The sequence below is a fragment of the Hylobates moloch genome, unplaced genomic scaffold (genome assembly GCF_009828535.3).
Source record: "Hylobates moloch isolate HMO894 unplaced genomic scaffold, HMol_V3 SCAFFOLD_5, whole genome shotgun sequence".
Taxonomy (NCBI): Eukaryota; Metazoa; Chordata; class Mammalia; order Primates; family Hylobatidae; genus Hylobates; species Hylobates moloch.
The window spans coordinates 46,192,641-46,216,307 of NW_026652280.1; the positions used below are offsets into that span (position 1 = coordinate 46,192,641).

Here is a 23,667-nt window from a genome sequence, read left to right on the forward strand (position 1 = left end):
CCGCGGTTGCCCGGACACGGGATAACCGACTTGGGGCCTCGACAGCAGCTGCAGAGGAAAGAGCCGCAGCAGAGCGCGGGTCTGGGAGACGCGCGGAGCCGGTGAGTCGGGGGCGCTTGCGCCTCCGCCCGGGGCGCTGCCGTGCGGCGCCCACTCCCCCTGGCCGCCCGCCTGCGCGACTCCCGCGGGAGAACCAAATGCGATTCCCCGGCCGCCCCGCGGGAGTTAGAGTCGCCTAGTTCTTCACCCCTTCCAGAGGCGGCGGGGAGTCCTTGCCCCGCGCGTTTGAAAACAATTCCCCAAATCCCCAGTCCCATAATTCCCCAGTCCCCCAGTCCTTTTGTCCGCCTGTTCCCCTGTCCTCCAGTTCCCCAATCCCCCAACCCCAGTCCCCCAGTCCCCCAGTCCCTCAGTCCCCTCAGTCCCTCAGTCCCCTCATCTCCTCAGTCCCCTCATCTCCTCAGGCCCCACTGCCGGGGGAAGGGAAGCAGCGTCTCCCTCCGCTGGCCGCCTAGAGGAACTTCATCTTGTCTGTAACTGCGTTTCTAGCGTCTTATTCCTTTGAAATAATTATTTCAACTTTTATTTTGCTTATAAGGCCGCCTTGTGGTGGCTCATGTATTATTCCTTTGAACTGTTATTGATTTCTTTTCTTGATATTTAATTTTTCAAGTGTCTGCTCAATCAAGTCAAATACTGAACAACTTCCTGGCGGAGAGGCTGAGAATTTTATACTTGCTTGCTCTAAAGCACCCCAAATAAGATGATCCACTCCAACACCTCCCCTTTACAGGTAAGAAAAGTGATATTCAGAGCTTATTTGTGATTTGACAAAAGTCAGATCCAGCAATCTTCAAACTCAGGAATATAAGAATCTCCCGATTGCCAATTCAAAGCATTTTCTATTACTGTTTTCTTGACATTCATCCAGTGCTCAATAAATATTTGTGAATTGACTTGGTAGCTTATCACTCCTATTTATCATTGGATAATCTGTTGTGTATTGATTGCTCTGGGCATCTTGACCCAAATACAGCATTCTTGACATCTCCCGCCTACCCTCAAAATATTGTTTCTTGGTCCTGCTGTAGTAATAGGTTTTAGAACACCACTTACCAAGTTTAAGAACTCAGAGACATGACTAGTTGTAAGACAAATCCAAGAATCCATAGGATTTTCAGCTGTTTATGTTCAATTGTTATTTAGACATTCGTACAGAAACTAGTGTATTTCTATCTTGAATATATAATACTTCTCACTTTATTGTTGTAGTCATAAAGTTTTATTATAAACTATATCTGGCTAATTTCCAGAACTATCGAAAATATGAGTTTTATTGTTAGTCTACCCACTATCCCTGGATGGGTTGGGATTGCTGCCAGAGCTTTTATCCACAACCCAGACTTCTCTCTCCTGCTCCCACCTCAGATTCAACACAACCTTAGACTCAACTAATTTGTTACCACATCCTCAGAATTTTTCTTCCTGTTCTATATTCCATAGCAGTGAATGGGATAATTGCATATATTCTTCTTTCTTTTATCTTTAGAATAAGAACTTCATTCTCACACTCTTATTCCACCAGTCTAGAACCATGATTTCCAAGAGCACTAGACTCATAAATTCCCAAACTTGCACCTAAAAAGAAAATCTAGAAACACTCGATGGATTCTTCTTGACCTCAGTTGGTTCAATTTGCCTGTCCCAAGAGCATTTATGTTGGGGATAGGGTTACTACGATTGGCAGCAATGTCAGACTATGTGGATGGAGTGGGGAAACAATTACACACAAAGAAGGAGCCCTCTAGGAAAGAGAATTTCTGGGGGAAAATCCATATTTGTCTACTCAGAGTTTATCTAGGCTTATGGGACTGAAGATTAATAAGATTAATGAGAATATTGGCTGCTAAAATGCTAGACTACAGAGTACAGACAACATGGAAAGGAAGATGATGTATGGTGAATGAGCAGGGAAAAGCAGAAAGATTAAGCAACTGGAATAAAGTAGATGAAGAATTTGTATCGAGGTAATGATATAGGGAGAGAATTGTACTGATTATTTTATAAGCATCTGGGTTATATACCTGGTGGAAAATTAGTACATCTACAAGCAAATGGTTGCATGTGTGTGAGCTCTAATGGCCATGGTAACTTCATGTCTGTTTTTTGCACAATAACACAAATTGTGTGTGTGTGTGTGTGTGTTTGCCGTGTGTGTGTATGCCATATATGGCATTTTAAAATCGATGTTGAACTTTTAACTTCATTTATAATGCTGCTGAAATAGAAGAAGACCACTCACATTAGAACAAGCTGAGGCTATTTATTCAGATCTTGGTAGAGGAAGGGAGTGAGCTACTATCACTTGCATTGGACAGAAACTCAAAAGCAGACAGGGGAGTGGGGAAGCTATAAAGCTTCAGGTATGTTTTGACTGGAGGTTGTTGACATGGGGATGCTGAAGGAGGGCTAACTAGAAGCACGGTATTTTATGTGACTGGTCTGAGGATCTTATTTGGCTTTCTCTGCTTGGTCTTGAGTTGGAACCAGGGGCAATAATTAGGAAAGCTGGCAGTCACCAACAAAGTCCTGACTGTTCCATGCTGATCACTGTGGAAGTTATGGTTTGGCTCTCTGGACTGGTTGATGCAGATGTGTGGATTAGAGTTTTATTTTCATATGTGGTCTGGCCATAGTCCCTTTATATATTCAGTCAATGTTCATAAAAATTCAGTTAGGTAAATTTAAACTTACCCTCATATTAGGAAACTGATATTTGCACACATTGCATTTATGGCCATGTAATTTGTTAATGAACCCTAGTTCACTGAATTTAAATTATTACCATGTATTGAGTGGTTATTATATGCTGGTGACTGGACTAAATATTCTGTACACATTATCTTATTTTAACCCTCACAATAACACTGTGAAGTATTGTTATTTTTACCATTTTCCACAGCAAAAGGCTGAAGCTCAAATACATTAACTACCCTTCCCGAGGTCAGATAGCCAGCCAGTAACGGGGCCCGTGAGGAACTGAATTCTACATCTAACTGATTGAAAAGCTATGTTCTTTGGCATTTGATTGTTTAATCAAATTAAACATTTAATCATGATATGTCTATTTTATATTAGTTTGTATCTATGAACATTACCATCTGGCCTCCCTTTCTGGGTACTTACTGAATATGTGTGTGAACAGAGGTAATTAGAAGACCTTTCATATGAACCAAAGGGATTCAACCTACCCTTAGATCCTGGAAAACCTTTGGATTTAACTGCAAACCAATGAACTGGATGAGATACCTGGGCATGTTAAATAAAATAGCAAAGGTGGAGGGGCGACAATATGGTTGAACAGACAGTAAAAGAACACAACCAACAAGTTATAGTTTGCATGGAAATTAGTTATTTGAACATCCCTGTACTGATGGTAAGTTGTTTAATGGACAAACTAGACAATTATTTTTGTTTCTTTAAAAATTTTCTTTGTGTAAATGAGACTTTATTACTTAAATTTGTTTTCCTTGAGGTAAAAACTATCCTCATAAATTGTAACTGTTGAGTCTGAAAATTACACTTGCGACAAATTCTTTGAGAGGCTGAAAAAGCTAAGCATTTTTGCTAGAGAAGTTATGTTAGTCAGAGGTAATTACACTTTAATCACCTTAAGTGGTCCATTGCTTAAGAAACTCCATTTGCTCGGTTTGTACTCCCAGAACAACTTTATAACGGGCAAAGGATATAGCATAACACAGGAACAACACAAGAAAAATATGCACGAAAAAGGACCTAGAGGTCCCAGGCACAGGTTTCTTTGTTCTCCCACCTCTGGGTCACACAGGTGCTCTTAGCCTGTTCCAGACTGTAACCACTACTGGTGTGCATGTGAAGCACTTCTGTAGCAGGAGATCCAAATCTGCTCACAGCGGAGATCTCTTATAATAAGCTTTTCATATAGACATATTCTAGCTATGTTACCGGCCTTTACTTTGAATGTCTTCCTCCCCCAGGCTCCACTGAAATTAGGTGCAATTATAAATTCAATTATTATTACTAAACAGTGCTGGCAGGCTGATACATCTTGCTCTGAAACAATTCATTGATCCATGGTTACAAAACATCATTTATCTTTAGTTAATACATTTTACAGCATTGGCCAAGGGTCAGTAGCTCTGGAGATAAACTGCAATCAATCCAAACCAGCTAAGATGAACCTATTAGATGCATAGATTATGGACACAGCAATAAATGTTCAAGTCTATTCCACATTAAAATCAGAAAACAAATAGCATCCTCCTTTGCATCTATATCTCACTTCATGTCTAGCTCTTTCCAGCTCGTATCTGCTCAAGTCCTAGAAAGAATGGTCTATGCATGTCTTTCATCATCCTCATTCTTTCTGTCCTGGACATCTTGTTACCTAAACTCTGCTCCTATCATTTATGAGAAATGTTTGTGTTAAGGTCATTCATGACCTTCTGCTAGATGAAATGGACCTGTTTGTATTTTTTCTAATCTTTGTCTTAATCATACTTTCTGGAAACTTGACTCCAGGTTGAAACTCCTTTCTCTTGTTTTCTATGATCTCATTCATTTTTTTCCTTCAATTTCTCTAGAAATTGTTAATGTTAATTATTCTTGACTTTAATGTCAAAATTCCTTTTCTTTATTGCTGTTGTTATGTGATCCGATCCAACTATAGTTCTATAATAATAATTCCCAAAACTATGTATCCAGTCTCAAACCTTCTCATGAATATTGGACACACATATACCATCGTCATTAAAAAGCACCCATATTTGAAGTTTCAGTGGTCCTCTCTCCTCTACCCACCTGGTTTTCCTCACATAGATCTGATTTCAGATAGTGGCAGTGTAGGCTATTCATTCATTCATGCCAGAGATATGGGAGTCATTCTAGATCCCTCTTTCTCTGTTACTGCATTTAATTTATCATCAAATCACACTGTTTCTGTCTCTTAAATAGCATTTGATTCTTTTTCCTCCTTTCTATTTCTACTTCTTGTAGCTTAATTATTATAGTATTAAATAATAAATAGTATTATTATAAATAATGTTTACTGTGATCACTTCAGTAGTCTTCTTGATCATTTTTTGCCTCTAATCATAGTCTTCTCCAATAAGCCCCCCATGGCATAGCACTTGCCTCTCTCTCTCTGTAGTGTTATTGTCTGTTGACTGATATGTTCCTACAAAAGTTTGAAGTAGTTAGAAAAGGGTCTCATTTATTCTGGCATCGTCAGTGCCAAGCATATAATATATATTGAATACATTTTTTGAATGAACAAATTAACATACAATTTAGAAAATATGCATAGGAAATGAGGATATGGTGCTTACATGCTCTAAAACAACATTGTCCAAAAGACTTTTCTGCAATCATAGAACTGTGCTATAATGCAGTAGCCTATAGCTACATGTGACTATTGAGTAGTTGAAGGTGGCTAATGTAGCCAAGGAACTGTATTTTTAATTTTTAAATTGAATATGGCTAGTGGCTATGATAGAGAACAGCATAGCTTTAAGAAAATATGCCCCAAAATTGCTCTTTTTAAAAAATATAATTAACTCTTAAGTGGAATAAACTAAAGCTGTTTGTTTTTCTGCTCCAATGACCACTTTAAACTAAAATTCTGCAGACGGTCCCTCATTCATAGTTCAACAATTCTGCTCAAGAAATATTTTTGAGCACATAATATTTGCCAGGTACTGTGGATTCAAAGATAAACAAAATAACAATTTCTGCATTGGAAGATGTAGCAGGAAAATGTCACCTGATAATGGAATTTGATTTCTGAAATATTGAAAATTAGCAGAAAATTTGAAAATTGATGAAGACACTGGGAAAGAACATTTTAAATATTTTTTCCCTCTTCCTCCTCCTACATCTAGATTCTGAAGTAGCAGATGAGAGTTAGAATTGTCAAAATGAATCTGATGATGTTAGGAATCATTTCAGATCCCCATGTGAAATATACATTCCTCCTGAAGTGCAGTGAGGATGAACTTTTGCTTGTTTCTTTGACCTATGCAGTTTTCATTATCTCCTTTCCTTTCTACCTTCTATTTTGTATCTTCCTGATATCTCAGTTGCTTTCAGATTTATTAATTTCTCTGAAACACAACGTCGCAGACAGCCCCATGTCACAACCTCTGGCTCTAGACAGTTCCATCAAACTGTGTCATTCCTGGGGACTGACTGTGGTGTGATAGCAAATTTTGCATCAGTATGACAGCATTTATAGCCAAGCTAATTTAGATTACTTAGCAAATATTATGCCATGAAATCATGTATAAAATGATATCAGTAGGGTCCAAATATATAGTATAAAATGTATTTTTTTTACCCACTAATTTGAACATTTCCATAGAAAACTGCTGTTGTAAGAAGCTGTTGGCATAATTTCTTTGTAATAAATTCCGAATGCTGCTTATTACTTTTGATTTTCTTATTCTCCAGATGGCTACACATTTGCACTCTTATTTGTCTGTTATTTCACTAAGCACAGATTTCTTAGTGGGTGCTATTATTTATTTATGTTTATTTATATCTTTGGTTTGTTTTGCAGCAACAAAACCTGTTTCTCTTAATGAAGAATTTAACAACAATAGGAAATTAGTAGAAAGCTTAATCTTCCAGCTTCATTTAGTACTTCTCAAAAGCTATACTGTTGGATGAATTTTGATTTCTTTACTGAATACTAATGAATTTCTAGAAAAATATTAAATATTGCTTGTATTGAGATCTTTGCGTAGTCATAGTGATTTAAAAGAGTCCAAACATTTATACTTAAACATATTTCAATAATAGAATTACTAATGAAAGCATTACTTCCTTTTTCCCCTATGGCATAATGATAAATCCAGAGTGATGTCCATTTTTATTTTCTTTATGAAACGTATAAGAAAATATCTTTACACACACACACACACACACACAAATCTGCTATTGAATTACTGGTCAGTCATGGAGTGGGAAGCTATTAAGGTGCTTTACTGTTTAGAATGAAACATAATAGGAAACCTTAGCGTTTTATTATGTTTTCTCAACTAACAGCTTAAAGCTGTAATTATGGGGAAATAAAACCACATTGTTCAAACTTCACTCTATTCTTCTTTATTTTCTTATTCATTTTAGTCTCATATTTTCCTTCCCTGTGGATGGCTTACTGGGCTCTGGTAAAGATCGTAAGTGGAGGAACATTGAGTGACTAGTGGTGATGGGTTGGGGGCAGGGCAACAGTGCATTACCTGTTTTCAATTTAGTGTTTGAAGGCCTCTAGTAGGAAAAGAAAACTCATGACCTTTTGACAAGGTCATATTTAAGGGAGAGTTAGTCTTTCCATTTTTATTAAATTTTAATTTGGTAGCTCATATGAACTAGAAGTTTTTTTATTTAGCAACATATGCTTTGTATTAATTCAGTAGTTTGCATTTTGAGGAAGATCATTTAGGGAATCTGGATGAATAAAAATTGGATATACTCTGGAGATGCCATGCCAATGCCTGGATATCCTTTTGCAGAAGCAGAAAAATCAGCCCTAGGTAACAATTTTCAATAGAATTTTAGATGTATCCTTTGTGGGAAAACTCAATATTCCCCTCACATTATCCAAACTTTAAACCCTACAAGGTTTATAAAAATGACTAGTAGAGTGGTGTGTTATGCTTTAGAAGAATAAACAGAACTTGGTGAGTGTTAAAACTTCTAAACTAATGTTAACAAACACTGAGTAATTTCTTTGTAATTCAAACATAACCTCAGAATAGTTGATAATATCAGTCTCTCTTACAAAGGCAATAATTAAACCTCTAAAAGATCATATTTCATATGTCATAATACCACATTAATCAATGTAACTGTGTTCTCAACATTTAGTTCCTTAACAGACAGTAGATTTGAAAAAGTTCAAGGCAGCTGTTACTTGATACCTTTAAAAAAGTAATTAAATTAATGGACAAAGCCATGCAATTAAAAAAAAATTTCTGATGTTTATCTTACAGAGCGTCATAAATAATCCATTGGTAGAAACGGCATGAAGATAATGTTTCTCTTATTGGGAGATTCAGTCCTTCTTTAGATAAGTTACTGGATGTGTTTCTCAAAGAGATGTGTTTCTTTGCTACTGAGAGGGTCCTGGAGTGTATAAAATTAGAAGGAAGAGCATCACGGGGTATTGGTATGTGCATCAAGGAGTATTCAATTAGTGTGTGTGTGTGTGTGTGTGTGTGTGTGTGTATGGAGAAGGCATGAGAGAATTATATTAAAAATTGTGTTGGAGAAATCTGTTACTACCATCTTTAAGCAAAACTTACAGTTCGCTTAGAAAAACTCTGCTAAAAATGTTTAGGCTCTACTAATATACTTTTGCTGGTATAGAAAGCATGGATCATAGCCCAGAAACTGAGTATGTAAAGAACACCACATTTAAGATTTTTCTCTAAGTCAACTAAATTCCAATTCTGTGGTGCCTTTCTACTAGTTTAGCAGCAAATTTACCCTCAGTCAATCTTGTTATCACTTGTATCCCCCTCCCCATACCCAACCAAACCCTCCTGCCATGTGTCATCTCTTCCATTGAGAGTACCAGCCTTTTCATGGATCTCATAGATCACTGCTGACTTGATGTGGCCCCAGGCACATAAGAAGCTGAGTGCAGTTGGGAGCTCTCAAGCCTGTGATGCGGCCTGCAGTGCAACCAGCAGTCATGTCTCCAAAATCTAGTCACCTCCTTTGCTGCTACCACAGCCTTGTTGGGCTCACAGACCTCTTCCATCACCACCTCACTGATCCTACATTCCTCTCCAGGATATCCCATGAGTTAAGATCAAAGAGATTTCAGACTGCTTCTGCTTTTCTCCAGGCCAAAAACCTTTAGACAAAAAACTACAAAGTCTTGTTATGATATAAAAATGGGGGTAGATGAGCTGGGGGGCTGAATAGAGAGAACAGATGCAATTAATAATTCAATGTCTTTAGCTGATAAAATAATGTTTTAACGAACATGGTGTTATTTGGGGTAGAGGAGAGTGCAGTTTGATTACCTGGGAACCTACCATCCTTTATTATAGAGTGGTTCCTAGTAGGAGTATTTATATCACCTGCAGTAACAAGATTAGTTTAAGTTGTATATGAAAATTTGTGTTATAATAGCTATGTATTTATTTTCATATCTACCAGAAAATATATAATCCTAATGTGAATTGGTGTAAATTGACTTAAATAACACTACAAAGAGTAAGTGAAAATAACAAAAAATATGATGGTGGTATCCAAATAACCAGATGTGAATAGCCAGTATGACCTTGTTTCTGTGAAAAATCATGTTATTGAATTTTTAAAAAATTGTTATTATGTTCATAATTGAGAATGCCTATAATTCAGATATTCTAAGGAAGATGTGAAGATTCTTAGTATGCAGGAAGTTTTCTTGGCTTTCAACACAGAAAACGTCCTAAATAATATAAATGGTTAGTTTCCCATGCTCTACTACTCCACTGTTAAAAGTAAAATCATTTGTATTTCACTTATGTAGACTTCATTCTTTTGGTTTTGAGGACAGTGAATCATCACCTGAGCCGTTTCCATTATTATTGGTCATGTTCTTTTTTTTTTTTTTTTTTTTTTTTTAAGACGGAGTCTCGCGCCGTTGCCCAGGCTGGAGTGCAGTGGTGCGATCTTGTCTCACTGCAAGGTCCGTCTCCTGGGTTCACGCCATTCACCTCCCGAGTAGCTGGGACTACAGGCGCCCGCCACCGCGCCCAGCTAATTTTTTGTATTTTTAGTAGAGACGAGATTTCACCGTGTTAGCCAGGATGGTCTCAATCTCCTGACCTCGTGATCCGCCCACCTGGGCCTCCCAAAGTGCTGGGATTACAGGCGTGACCTCATGTTCATTTTTAAACATTTATGATTTTAAGCTACTGATTAATATTTTGATTAGTTAATAAACTTAATAGTCCAGCCCTCTATTAGAACAGGTTAGACTATGTTTTGCAAAAGTCCAACATCACAATGGTTCAACAAAACAAAGATCTCTTCTTTGATGACATTAGTGATGTGGTTAAGGCAGCTTTCCTTGATGGGGTCCTCTTCAAGGAGTGGTACAGGGATCCAGCTTCTTTCACTGTAGCTTTACCATCTGGAACACATGGCTTCTAAGGTTCCATGGAAAGGAAAAGGGCTGGAGAGGCAAAAGGAATGATTTTAAGGTCGAGATCTACTCTACATTCCATTGGCCAGAATTCCAGTTACGTGGTCCTGAAACTGTCTTCAAGAGAGGCCGGCAAATATTGTTTTCCTATTTCTGAGAAAGAGGAAATTGTGCAGTGAACACATATTGTTACTTCTACTACAATCCCAAAATATAATCCAGAGTAGTTAAGATATAAAAGACTATTTCATCAAAAGTGTTTCATTGTGCATTTCATATAATATTTACTGCTAACAAACAGTTATACATTGACAAAAAATAATGTCTAAGAATAAATAAAGCTCCAAATAGTTTTATTATATTTAAGTTTAGAAGCTATCAGAGGCTTACTCTTATTTTACTCAAGTAAAGTTGTTGTGGCAATTTTTTGATTTTAGAACAACAAAATACTTTTTCTTTTGTAGATAACTCTTTGTAGGTACAGATATAACTGAAATGATTAATATAAATACAGTTTCTGAACCAATATTATCTCTTAGCTTTGCTTTTATCATGTCACATAGTTATCTAAATACATACTAAACTTGCGTTGAAAACAAAGTTTACATTTTAGGTGGAAGAGAATATAATTTTACACATGAAAGGATATATCTTTTGACACAGAACGGCTGGAAATAGCATATATAATCTACCTTTAACAGTAATGCTATCTCAAGTTTAAGCTTACTTTTGTTAAGAAATAGCTTCTTTCTTTGGTTCCCAGGGTTGCAAATACTCTCTATTCCCTAGCTGTAATGACTATTGAAGATAAGTCATTTACAACGTGGTTATCTGAATTTAAAAAAATTGCTAGATAAAAGTGATTTTTCTTTACATTTGTTATTTCATTAAGAAAGTTTCCCTGAATTAAAAGAGGTTCTTTTTATTTCATGCTTTCCTTTCTCAAAGACGAATGTGTAATATTTATATCATGTATTGTTTTCTATCCCTTATAGGATTTAATATACACATTCACAACATAAATATGTTATTGCTTTGTATGCCATTCTTTTGCAGTTTGCATGTCTCTACTACATTTTCCTATGTGATCATTTGATTCTTCTATTTTATTATAACTTCTGCAAAACTTGTTTCATCTTGTTATTGGTTACTGAAGACTGACTTTTGTCCCTTGCTTGCTCTTTCTCTCTCTCTGTCTGTCTCTCTCTCCCCCTCTCTCCTTCTCTCCTTTTCTCCCTCTCTCCCTGTCTCCTTCTCTCCTTCTCTTTCTCTCTCAGTTTGTGTAGGGGTTGCCAGTTCCAGGTCGTTAGTTCATCTTTTCTGTTTGGATATTTCATTTTTAATTACTGATTTTTCTAACTATTTATATATTAATCCAGAAAGTCTTCGTTATCCACATTTGCAGTATCTTTTCCTAACTTGAGTGATAATGCAGAGAATCTTTATATATTTATGAAGTCATAGCTCTAAAATATTTTGTGGTTTTGGTGTTATGCTCAAGAGTCTGATCTTTTATAAATCATATTTCTCTTGTTCATTTTGTTTTTTTCCTTTTAAACTTTTAATCTATTTGATTTTGAGACTAATTCTATGGTCTCAAGCACAGACTTTGTAATTCTTTCTCCTGATTCCATTCAACCAGGCTTACAATTTAAAGCTTGATTGAAAAATACTGCACACGTTATTCTCATTTAAAAGCATTACTGCACACAATTGCACAGTAAAGGGTCCTAAGAACTTTTTTTTTTTTTTTTTTTACTTTTTTTCACCCTAGGAACCCTGTTATATTACCCTCACTCCATACACTCCCTAATTCTTTTTTTTCTTTCTTGTTCTTTTTGTTTCTTTCTTTCTTTTTTTTTTTTTTTTTTTTTTTTTTTGAGACAGAGTCTTGCTCTGTTGCCAGGCTGGAGTGCAAGTGGTCGATCTCGGCTCACTGCAACCTCCACCTCCCAGGTTCAAGCGATTCTCCTGCCTCAGCCTCCCCAGTAGCTGGGATTACAGGCGTGCACCACCATGCCCGGCTAATTATGGTATTTTTAGTAGAGACAGGGTTTCACCATGCTGGCCAGCATAGTCTCGATCTGTTGACCTCGTGATCTGCCTGCCTCAGCCTCCCAAAGTGCTGGGATTACATGGTGACACACTCCTGGGCTAAATCCGACTCTGCACTGCCCAGCGATAGCACCTGGTAAATGGTTTAACCTCTCAGTACTTTAGGATCTTCTCTACAAAAATAGGGCCAGTAGGCTGCTGAGGAGTAAATGAATAACTGGTATGTTTTAAGTGTAAGCTATCATTTTTGTTTTTCTTGGGTTAATACTTTTCTAGATATTTTATGTGTTAGTAATATCTCCAAATAAATGAAAACTTCTGGAGGGCAGGAGTTGTCTCATTATTTTCTTATATACCTCCATATGTCTATCAAACATCTGCAGAAGTGTTCAATAAATAGTTATTGACATTCTTAAAAATAGAATTGAAAGAAATTTCTTCAGGAACAAAAGCTATATCATAATAAAACAGCATAGTACTTTCTAATTCACAAAATCGTTTTTTCATAAGAATTTTGAAGCTTCAAATTTATCAAAATTTATTTTACATTTGAGACAAAAAGTACTTATTCAATATAAATGATGTAAGTACTTTATATTTTGTCAGAAAATGTAAATGCTTGTAGGATATTCACTGCAAAATTGTTTGATGTAACTCAGAGGTGAAATAATAACACATGATACATGATATTGACCTAGGAAATAATTTAACATCGTGAAAGCTGATTTGAATTGCCTGTCACTCTTTAAGTCTCAAGTAATTACCAGAAGGTGAAAGACTCATCTCTTTACTCAGGCAAATTCTGAATACAGTATGAGATATCTTTGTGGATATATGGGTAGAAACTGACTCTGTGAGTTCTAATTGGATTTATTTTGAGAAAAATGATATTTAATCTTTCCGAAGATGTGCTTGGCTTTAGCAAAACCATGAGATGTGATATTTAAAGCATCTTAACTCTAATCTATTGGATGTAATACAGACATAATATACAGTCAATAGAACTTTATCAAAGAAAGAGAGGAGAGATTAGGAATCATAGTTACAGAGTTTAAAGATTTATAAAAGAAATTATTGTAACTATGTATAGGAAAGATGTGGAACAATGATCTTTTCAGGATTTTTTACTATTTTGTAATACCTTCTGCATTGTTACAAAAAATCTAGTCTATTATTGTATAATAAAAAAGATTGTAAAGAAGATATTCTTTGTAAAAGCAATTCTCAAGGCATGATTTATTTTTGTCTCCTATTAAGTTACTATAAATTTTCTAAAATAAGATTTTACATTTTGAAACTTAAGTTAAAATAACAGTCAATATTTGACAAGTACATTTTTGGCATTTCTGTCTGCTTTTATTGTTTTTGCTTTATTTGCAAATCATTTTTCTTTATTGTACTTTGAAATAACTTTGAAAATAATTGTTAAAAATGAATCATAGTGGTTGCATCTTGAAAACTGGAATATTTTCCCTAGAATCTGTGAGTAGAATATTGACCTATAGTTTATTATAAAATATGAATCTTTTCTATGTTTAAGGCAGGATTATGCTCCTTCACATTAAGAGCAAATATTAAGTCTGGAAGCTCTTTAAAATACATGTAAATATTAATTATTTTACTTTATTTTATTAACAATAACTCAAACTTTGATTTTCAAGATCACATTTTTCAGAAATTTTCCCATTGTTGACAGGCCTCATTTTATTATAATACAATTAAATAATTTTATGCTCTTGGGCTTTGATTATAAAAAATAAAACAGACAAAGCCCTTGCCATTTCAGATCTCTTAATTCAGTAGGAAAAAGTAACACACATACACAATTGTTCAAGAGACTATAAGTGCAATATGATACTGAATTGATAAGAAAGTACAAGGAAAGAAGAAAGCAAATACGTTTTGTAGTGAGAAGTAAAAGGAAACTTTATATTAGTTAGAGACCTAAGGAAAGGAAGAGTAAAGAGACTTTGCAAAGGAATGGCTTCATGGAAGCAGACGGCTTGTCTTGATGACTGGTGTGGTTAGAATATAGAATGTAAAATAGAGAGGCAAGAGATGGCAGGAATGTATGATTTAACATTTTTATTGTCTCATGGGCATGTAACTTCTATGCCCTGTGAAAAAATTCCTTGCTATTACCAAAAAAGTTGTGTCTGGTCAAATTGATGGATTCCTTGCGGGTGCAAATTGCCTTATTCATCTATTCATCTTTGTTTCCTAAATAAGTCACAGTGACATAAACATAAAGCTACAAGCTAATGTTACTAAAGGAAACAATGGGTGGCTGAAATGAAATAAATCAAGCATTATAGAATATTAAAGTGGATCTTAGAGAATAATTCAGTTAGGCCAGGCGCGGTGGCTCATGCCTGTAATCCCAGCACTTCGGGAGGCTGAGGTGGGCGGATCACGAAGTCAGGAGATAGAGAATAATTCAGTTAAGTCTCTTAGGCATTTCTTTAATCCTTTCTATATCATACTTAATAAATTATTTTATAGCTTCTCCTTTATGACTTCTAGTGATATAATCTTTGCTACCTCATAATATAGCTTTGTTTTCTGTTGAAAAACTGCTTATCAGGAACATCCCGTCTCCAGGTGTTTACAGAGATGAGACAAAAAAACGAAAAAAGAAAAAATACATCAGGAACATCTCTGCATGATAGCCAAAATATTTTTCTACTGGCTGTAGAACCACCACCTGTTAATCTGACTGCTATTTTTGGAAGAGAGCCTCTAGAAATGTCGACTTAGACTTGCTTCTCTCTTCTCTCCTTGGCCCCATCAGCCCCAGTATCATCATGAGGGCAGCCATGTTAGTAGACAGCATCCTCACCTTGGCCATGAATGTAGCCAGGGACAGAGAACAGACTCAAGCAGCACAGTACAAGTATCCTGATTTCCCAGCAACAATTGATTGGATCAGAAACAGACACCTGGTCTAAGTAAGGCTAATTAAAATCCTCTGAGATAATTGGAATCAAGTGTAAGAAAGAGTCAGCTTCTCTTTGATGGCTGAAGCTTTATATTATAAAACTCAGGAGGTATCAGCAGCTAAGATTTCTGAAACACGGAAAAGTCAAACCGCAGAAAGAAAATTGAAATGACTATAAAAAGAGAATCTGAGGCCATGGCAGGGAGAATGCTGACAGCATGTGAGTCCCTGTAATTCTGTTTTTCTTATGGATGGACTGCTGAAATTTCCCAGTATCTTTTCCATAAACATTGTGTTTCAGATTACAGAGTTTTTTAAAAAAATTTTTGTTTTTAAATTAATTGAGGACAGTCAATATAATTGGCAATCTGATTTAGACATTTTAAACTGTTAGTCTCAGTAGTGGTTGGTCATTCTACTGCTTCTGTTAATATTCAAATTCCTGTTTTCAGACCTTGGTTGAGATTCTGTCTCTGTTTCCTGTTTGCTGCCTTGCCCGATTGTTTTTGTATTCTGTGGTCTTATTTGTTATGTTTAACCTTGCATAGGGGTTTAGAAGCTGTATAGATAAAATATTGGACACTATTTTATTTTTTACTTTCAATTCCAGGATACATGTACAGAACTTACAGGTTTGTTACATACGTATGTATGTGCCATGGTGGTTTGCTGCCCCTATCAACCAGTCATCTAGGTTTTAAGCCCTGCTGACACAATTTTTATTTAAACTATGTATTAGGTCCACGACTACGCCAAATGTCACGCCTGGGGTCAGGTTCGAGCCCATGCCAAGGTTCGAGGGGAGTGAGTGGATGGGCAGATAGCTGAAAGAACACTTGGGGCTGTAGGCAGGTGAAATGCAGTTTAATTCAGCAGCTCTCTCATCAGCAGCTCTCTTATGCTAGCTCTCTCATTAGCAGCTTTCTCACACTGTCCTATTCTGAGCTGTCTGCTCCAGCTCTGTGGCTCCTGCCACCCCGCGCCTGCACGTCAGCCTCTCCCTTGCCTTTAGGGTCAGCAGCTTAATTCTTTCTCTCTCTGGGCCGTGGCTCCCCTGTGTCTGTATGCAAGATGGACAGTTGTGGTTCTCTCTCTGTCTCTTTCTGTGGGTGCCAGCGCCATGTCAAGCCTTATGCACAGCGTCAGAAGGGTAGTTATACCTACTACAGACAATAGTGGCTTAGAACCAAGTATGAACTTACACAAATAGGTTATATAACAAGTGGAGGTGTGCGCCTGTACACCAATCCCAGTGAGTCACGCAGGCCTGGATGTCTGCCTTGGCCTGTTCCTTGACTAAAGCGCATCCACATACCTTACACTATGACATTAAGTGAGTTCAAAATTTCAGCTATATTATAGGTGTAAACCTGGAAAAAAGCAAGTAGTTATTTTTCAAATATTCTATAGATTAGGAAGTATTTTCCATTGTTAAGCCATTTTTATCTTCTTTACAAAAGACATGTAGACTTCTAACTAATATTGGGCATATTTGGATAAAGTGAATCAGCTAAGCTATAGATAAAACCAGTAAAAGTAAACAAGTGAATATGATTTTTATAATTACTGGAAGAATACCAATATATTTGCACTATTTACTGGAAAAGATAAACGAGAGAATAATGGCTAATGAAATTATTTAAGATGAACTAAACTTAATATTTTCATGAGAATATGAAAGAATAGGAAAGTAGTTTATTATTAATTGCATAGCTATATCAAAGCTATTAAAATAACGTAGATAAAAAGAAACAATATGACGAAGATAAAATCTATAAATACAGATAAGTATTAGGTTTTACAAGAGTAGATGGCACTCACCATCATTGACTTTGAGGCTTTAATTTTTATGGGTGTTTGGAATGAGTTTTCTAAGTTGCCTAGTTGCTAACTTTAGTAATTATTTGTGGATTTGAGCAATGGATGATCCAAACGGATGCTTTTTTTCCATTAAAAAATCAACATTTTGTCAAAGAAAAAACATGGAATAAAGTGGGAGAAGATCTTCATAATGCAAAGAATTAACAAAGTACTTCTTTATTTAGAACTCTTGAAGGTAAAACACACACACACACCAACATGTGTTTCCCCACATGCCTGCCCTAGAGATACTCTAGTGCTATACACAAAGAAAAGTGTACAAGAATCCTTAAAACAAAATTGGTTACAAAAGGGAAAATATTTAAAAAAATGGAAGTGTTTATCAATAGGAGAATAAATATACTAATACAATAAAATTCTATACAGCAGTGAAAGAACACAATACAGCTGCATGTGGTGACATGAATACACCTAAAAACATGCTCTAAATAGGAAAATATTATGTCAAATTTTTTTACAGTATACTATTATTCAGATAGTTTTACAGCTAACCCAACACTACACAGTATTTTGTTTGGAGGACATACATGTGGTAAAAATATACTGAAATCATTGGATTATGATTTTGATGGCTATAATTTCTGGTGAGGCAAGAAAGGAAATGTGACCACTGAGGACTAAATAGGAATTTAAATTGTATTATTAACTATTTTTTTAGGCTGGTTATAGGGTACAACATTATTTTTATACGGTTATGCAATTTTTCACTATAAATAAAACAAGACAATTTCCAATAAAATTGTGAGAGAAAATGGGTAAAGTGAGGTTTTCTGACCAGAATGATAGATCATAATTTTTGCTTTAGCTATGAAGAAGCAAACAAAATTAGAGGAATATAGTGGTTTGCTGAGATGCTAGCATAAGAATGGTGAAACAAAAGGATATATATGTGTCATATATTCTTGAAATGTGGAAACAAGTAAATATTCTAATAAAAACTGGATAACAGAACCAATGCTAGAAAACTTTGATAGACAGGGGGAAAAGTGAAGTTCCAGGCAAATCTGTAGGATTATAAACAGATTGCAGGTATTTCATTCATTCATGTGTTTTTTCTTCATGCTTCCTTTCATTTTCAACCAGACATTTTCAACCAGATGTGCCAGGCATTGCATAGATTTATGCTGTCCAGTACGGTAGCCAATAGCCACATGTAGCTATTTAAATTAATTAAAATAAAATACAATTAAAAGTCAATTATTTGGTTGCTTTAGCCAAGTTATATTGATATTCAAGGGATCAGAAGTGATCTCAGGTGATACTGTGGCTAGTGCCTTCCATTTTGAACAGTACAGATTTAGGACATTTTCATCATGAAAGTTCTATTGGATGGTGCTGCTGAAGATGCTAAGATTAGAGAAGTGAATAACACAGATTGTATATTCTAATGGAAAAAAGAGAAAGTAAAGGAAAAGATCATAAAAGTGTAATGTAATGTTAATGTGTCATTAGAAGAAAGTAGAATAATTGGCCAGAGAGGAAAGGAAAATGGGTAAAGACAATCAGACTGTAAACACTAATGAAATGGTTTCCTTAGATCATAACAAAGGGAAAAAAAAAGCATTTCTATTTATTGTAATGGGGTAGAAAAGAAAAGAATGCGTGGCTTCATGCATGCCAACAGAAACAATTATTCTATGAAAAGAGCACAAAAGACATTTTTAGTAAGATAAGAATTTAAACATGGTAATTGAAGTAATAATTCGAGAGGACGTATGAGCTCCCTAGCACAGACAGAAGAATAAGAAACCAGTAGAGGAAGACCCCTGCATTGCCAAAGCAGAGGCCTGTGAGGAAGGGCACAGATGTCTTTGCTTTGTGGGTTTTGGGATAGTGAATTCAAATCTAAGTCTGATTCCTTCTATTTTGTCTCTGAAGCAGGAGGTGATATTTTTCAAAAGAGAGAAGTTGGAATAGAGAGTTTAAGAAGACACAAGTTTTGAAACAATTGATGTGTAAACTTTTTAGGCAAAATAGTACCTTTCCTTTTCTACCAGTCCATTTTTATGACTCTATTCATTCTCATAACCCTGTTTCTAGAACCACCAAATTATCTATTCATTGTTTTCTGACTGAGCATAACTCATTCCAGCATTGATAACCTAACCCAGCTCAGCCATTACATCTGTAATTCTCTCATCTGCTCTTCCAGTGACCTTATGTTCTGCCAAATGATACAGCGCTTGTCCTGTCTTTCCGTGAATCTTTCTCTGGTCATGGTGTACTCGTAAATGTTTAACAACTAGCTCTCAAGACAAAAACAAAAACAAATCTCGATTTGTAGCATTTGCTGATTTCTATGTTATAAATCTATTCACCGTGGTTCATTTTGAACTACCAACATAACCACAACTGGCTTGCAAGATTCATAAAATTTTAACAATCAGCTTCCTGGCAAGAACTGCAAAAGATCTAAGATCTTACCCTGGCAAGTTAACAAGCCAGGCTACTGCCATGTTCATGAAAACAGCCTGAGGATTGCAGGAAGGAAAGCTGGGGCCAGAATGATGGAATGCTTTGCAGCAATATCAGCTGAAATGCAGTAGATCTTTTTGTTGTTGTTGTTGTTAGTTTGTACTTTTGTACTAGAACTGGTTCTAGAATTAATAATTACCTATCATTACTTCATCTGGGCCACTGTAAGCACATTCTGCTATAGGACCTTTGCATATTTGTCAGCAATGCCTGGAAACACTTCCCTAAAATCCTTTGGCACATTCCTTCAGTTAATTATAGGTAGATGTCACTTCATCAAAGAGAGTTTCTCAGAAGAACCTGTCTAAAATAGACTCCCTCCCACCTCCACACCATCTCCTCTAATTGCTTCTCTGGTTGTATTCCACATGTTACAATATGTTTATATTCATAATCATTGTCCAAAATATTTTCTAAGTTCCATAGTGGTATATTCTTTTATATAGGTTATTTATAGTGTATTTTTAAATTTCCACAAGTATGAGGATTTTCTAGCTATCTTTTTGCTTTTCCTTTATGCCTTTATTTTAAGCTTTTTAAATTTTTTTACTTTTTTAACTATTATTTTAATTTCAGTAGTACATGTGCAGGTTTGTCATATAAATTGTGTGTTATGGGGGTTTGGTGTTCAGATTATTTCGTCAAGGTAATAAGCATATTAGTAGTACTCGATAGGTATTAAAAGTAATGGCAGGCCGGGCACAGTGGCTCATGCCTGTAATCCCAGCACCTTGGGAGGCCAAGGCAGATGGATCACCTGAGGTCAGGAGTTCAAGACCAGCCCAGCCAACATGGCGAAATCCCATCTCTACTAAAAATACAGAAAATTAGCCATGTGTGGGGGTGCATGGCTGTCATCTGAGTTACTCAGGAAGCTGAGGCATGAGAATCACCTGAACCTGGGAAGCAGAGGTTGTAGTGAGCCAAGATCATGCCACTGCACTCCAGCCTTGGAGAGAGTGAGGCTTGGTGTAAAAATAATAATAATAATAATGGCAAATCCACAATTATTTTTATACCAACCTAATAATTTTTTGATCCTCACCTTCTTCCCTCACTCCACCCTCAAGTAGGCTCCAGTGTCTATTGTTTCCTTCTTTGTGTCCATGTGTACTCAATGTAAGTGATAACATGTGATATTTGCTTTTCTGTTCCTGTGTTATTTCACTTAAGATTTAATAGTCTCCAGCTCCATCCATGTGGCTGCAAAGGACATGATCTCATTCTTTTTATGGCTGTGTACTATTCCATGGTGTAAACATTCCATGTTTTCTTTATCCAGTCTACTATTGATGGGCATTCAGGATGATTCCATGTTTTTGCTATTGTGAATAGTGTTGCAATGAATATACGTGTACATGTATCTTTATGGTAGAATACTTTATATTCCTTTGGGTATATATACAATCATGAGATTGGTAGGTTGTGAGAGGTGGAGGTTGCAGTGAACTGAGATTGCACTACTGCACTCCAGCCTGGGCCTGGGTGACACAGTGAGACTCCATCTCAACAGAAAAAAAAAAAGAAGGAAAGAAAGATTGCTGGGTTGAATGGTAATTCTGTTTTGAGTTCTTTGAAAAATCTTCAAACTGCTTTCCACAGTGGCTGAACTAAGGCATAAGCATTTCCCTTTCTTCACAGCCTCACCAGCATCTGTTATTTTTTGACTTTTGAATAGCCATTCTGACTGGTGTGAGATGATATCGCATTGTGGTTTTGATTAGCATTTCTCTAATGATTAATGATGTTGAGCATTTTTTGATATGCCTGTTGGCCACGTGTATTTCTTTTTTTTGAAAAGTCTACATGTCGTTTGCCCACTTTTTAATGGGTTTCTTTGGTTTGTACTTGTTAGTTTGCTCAAGTTCCTTATAGATTCTGGAAATTAGACCTTTGTCAGATGCACGGTTAGAAAATATTTTCTCCCATTCTGTGGGTTGTCTGTTTACTCTGTTGATAGCTTATTTTGCTATGCAGACTCTCTTTAGTTCAATTAGCTCCCATTTGTCAATTTTTGTTGCAATTGCTTTTGGCATCTTCATGAAATCTTTGCTAGGGCCTATGTCCAGAATGGTATTTCCTAGGTTATCTTCCAGGGTTTTTATAGCTTTCAGTTTTATATTTAAGTCTTAATTCATCTTTAGTTGATTTTTGAATATAGTGGTGTAGGGACAGGGTCCAGTTTCAATCTTTTGCATATGGCTAGCCAGTTATCCAAGTACTATTTATTGAAGAGGGAGTACTTTCTCCGTTGCTTATTTTTGTCCACTTTGTCAAAGACTAGATGGTTGAAGGTATGCAGCTTTATTTGTGGGCTCTTTATTCTGTTTCATTGGTCTATGTCTCTGTTTTTGTACCAGTACCATGCTGTTTTGGTTACTGTAGCCTTGTAGTATAGTTTGAAGTGGGGATTTTTTTATTTTTTTGGTTCCATATGAATTTTTTAGAATAGTTTTCTTCTAATTCTGTGAAGAATGTCATTGGTAGTTTTGTAGGAATAGCAATGAATCTGTAAATTGCTTTGGGAAATGTGGCCATTTTAACAATATTGATTCTTCAAATCCAAGACGATGGAATAATTTTCCATTTGTGTCATCTGTGATTTCTTTCAGCAGTGTTTTGTAATTCTCATTGTAGAGATCTTTCACCTCCTGGTTAGCTGTATTCCTAGGTAATGTTTTGTGTGTGGTTATTGTGAATGGGATTGTGTTCTTGACTTGGCATGCAGCTGGGGTGTTGTTGGTGTATAGAAATGCTACTGATTTTTATCCATTGATTTTTGTATCCTGAAACTTTGCTGAAATTCTTTATCAGATCTAGGAGCCTTTTGCGCAGAGACTATCGTTTTTTTTTAGATATAGAAGTGTATTGTCTGCAAACGAGGATACTTTAACTCTCTCTCTATTTGGATGCCTTTTATTTATTCCTTCTGCCTGATTGCTGTGGCCAGGACTGCCAGTACTACGTTGAATAGAAGTGGTGACAGTGGGCATCCTTGTCTTGTTCTGGTTCTCAAGGGAAGTGATTCCAGCTTTTGTCCGTTCAGTATGATGATGGGTTTGTCTTATTAGATGGCTCTTATTATTTTGAGATATGTTCCTTTGATGCCAGGTTTGTTGAAGGTTTTTAACATGAATGGATGTTAAATCTTATCAAAAGCCTTTTCTGCATCTATTGAGATGATCATGTAGTTTTTAGTTCTGTTTGTGTAATAAATGACATTATTAATTTGTGTATGTTGAACCAGCCTTGCATCCCACTTAAAAAGCTGACTTGATTGTGGTGGATTAGCTTTTTGATGTGCTGTTGAATTTGGTTTGCTAGTATTTTGTTGAGAATTTTTGCATCTGTGTTCATCAAGGAGAGTGGCCTGAAATTTTCCTTTTTCACTGTGTCTCTGCCAGATTTTGGTAGCAGAATGATGCTGGCCTAATAGAATGAGTCTAGGGAGGAATTCCTCCTCGTCAATTTTTTGGAATAATTTCAGTAGGAATGGTACCAGCTCTTCTTTGTATGTCTGGTAGAATTTGGCAATGAATCTCTCTGGTCCTGGGCTTTTTCTGGTTGGTAGGCTTTTTATTACTGATAAATTTTGGAACTCATTATGGTTCTATTCAGAGTTTCAATCTCTTCCTGGTTCAGTCTTGAGAAGCTTTTTATTTTGAAATAATTATAGTTTTATATGAAATTGCTTAGAAATACACAGGAAAGTCCTGTGCTGCCTTCAACTATCAGCTCCCAATGTTATACTAACATCATATATAACTATAGTACAACAATAATAACAATAATACCATAAAATTTATATTGATATAGGCCATGGAACTTATTCAGATTTCAGCGGTAATACTTGCAGTTATTTGTGTGTGTGTGTGTGTGTGTGTGTGTGTACAGCTCTGTGAACTTTTATTATATGTGTAGCTTTGTATACCATCACCAACATCATGAGACTTACCCCACCACAGCATTCCTTGATATTACTCCTCCCCTATCTCTAGGCCTAGGCAACTGCTAATCTGTTCTCCCACTCTGTAATTATGTTATATCATGAATATAAATGGAATCGTGCAATATGTATCCTTTTGAGATTGCAGGTTTTTTCACTCAGCATAATTAGTGTAGAGTTCATCAAAATTGT

The 23,667-nt window shown here is 36.1% G+C and overlaps 1 protein-coding gene across 6 annotated transcripts in view; it reads left to right on the forward strand.

Moving 5' to 3' along the window:
• The first annotated feature begins 41 nt into the window (after nt 1-41).
• Nucleotides 42-23,667, forward strand: part of CCDC178 (coiled-coil domain containing 178) — a 506,076-nt gene continuing 482,450 nt past the window's right edge. For 4 of the 6 annotated variants that reach the window (XR_009213490.1, XM_058438507.1, XM_058438509.1 and 1 more), the window contains exons 1-2: nt 42-101; nt 674-793. The gene's annotated coding sequence lies outside the window, so the exon portion shown is untranslated. Of the gene's footprint in view, nt 102-466; nt 534-673; nt 794-23,667 lie in introns of those variants that run through there. The other 2 variants (XM_058438508.1, XM_058438510.1) reach the window with 2 other exon arrangements.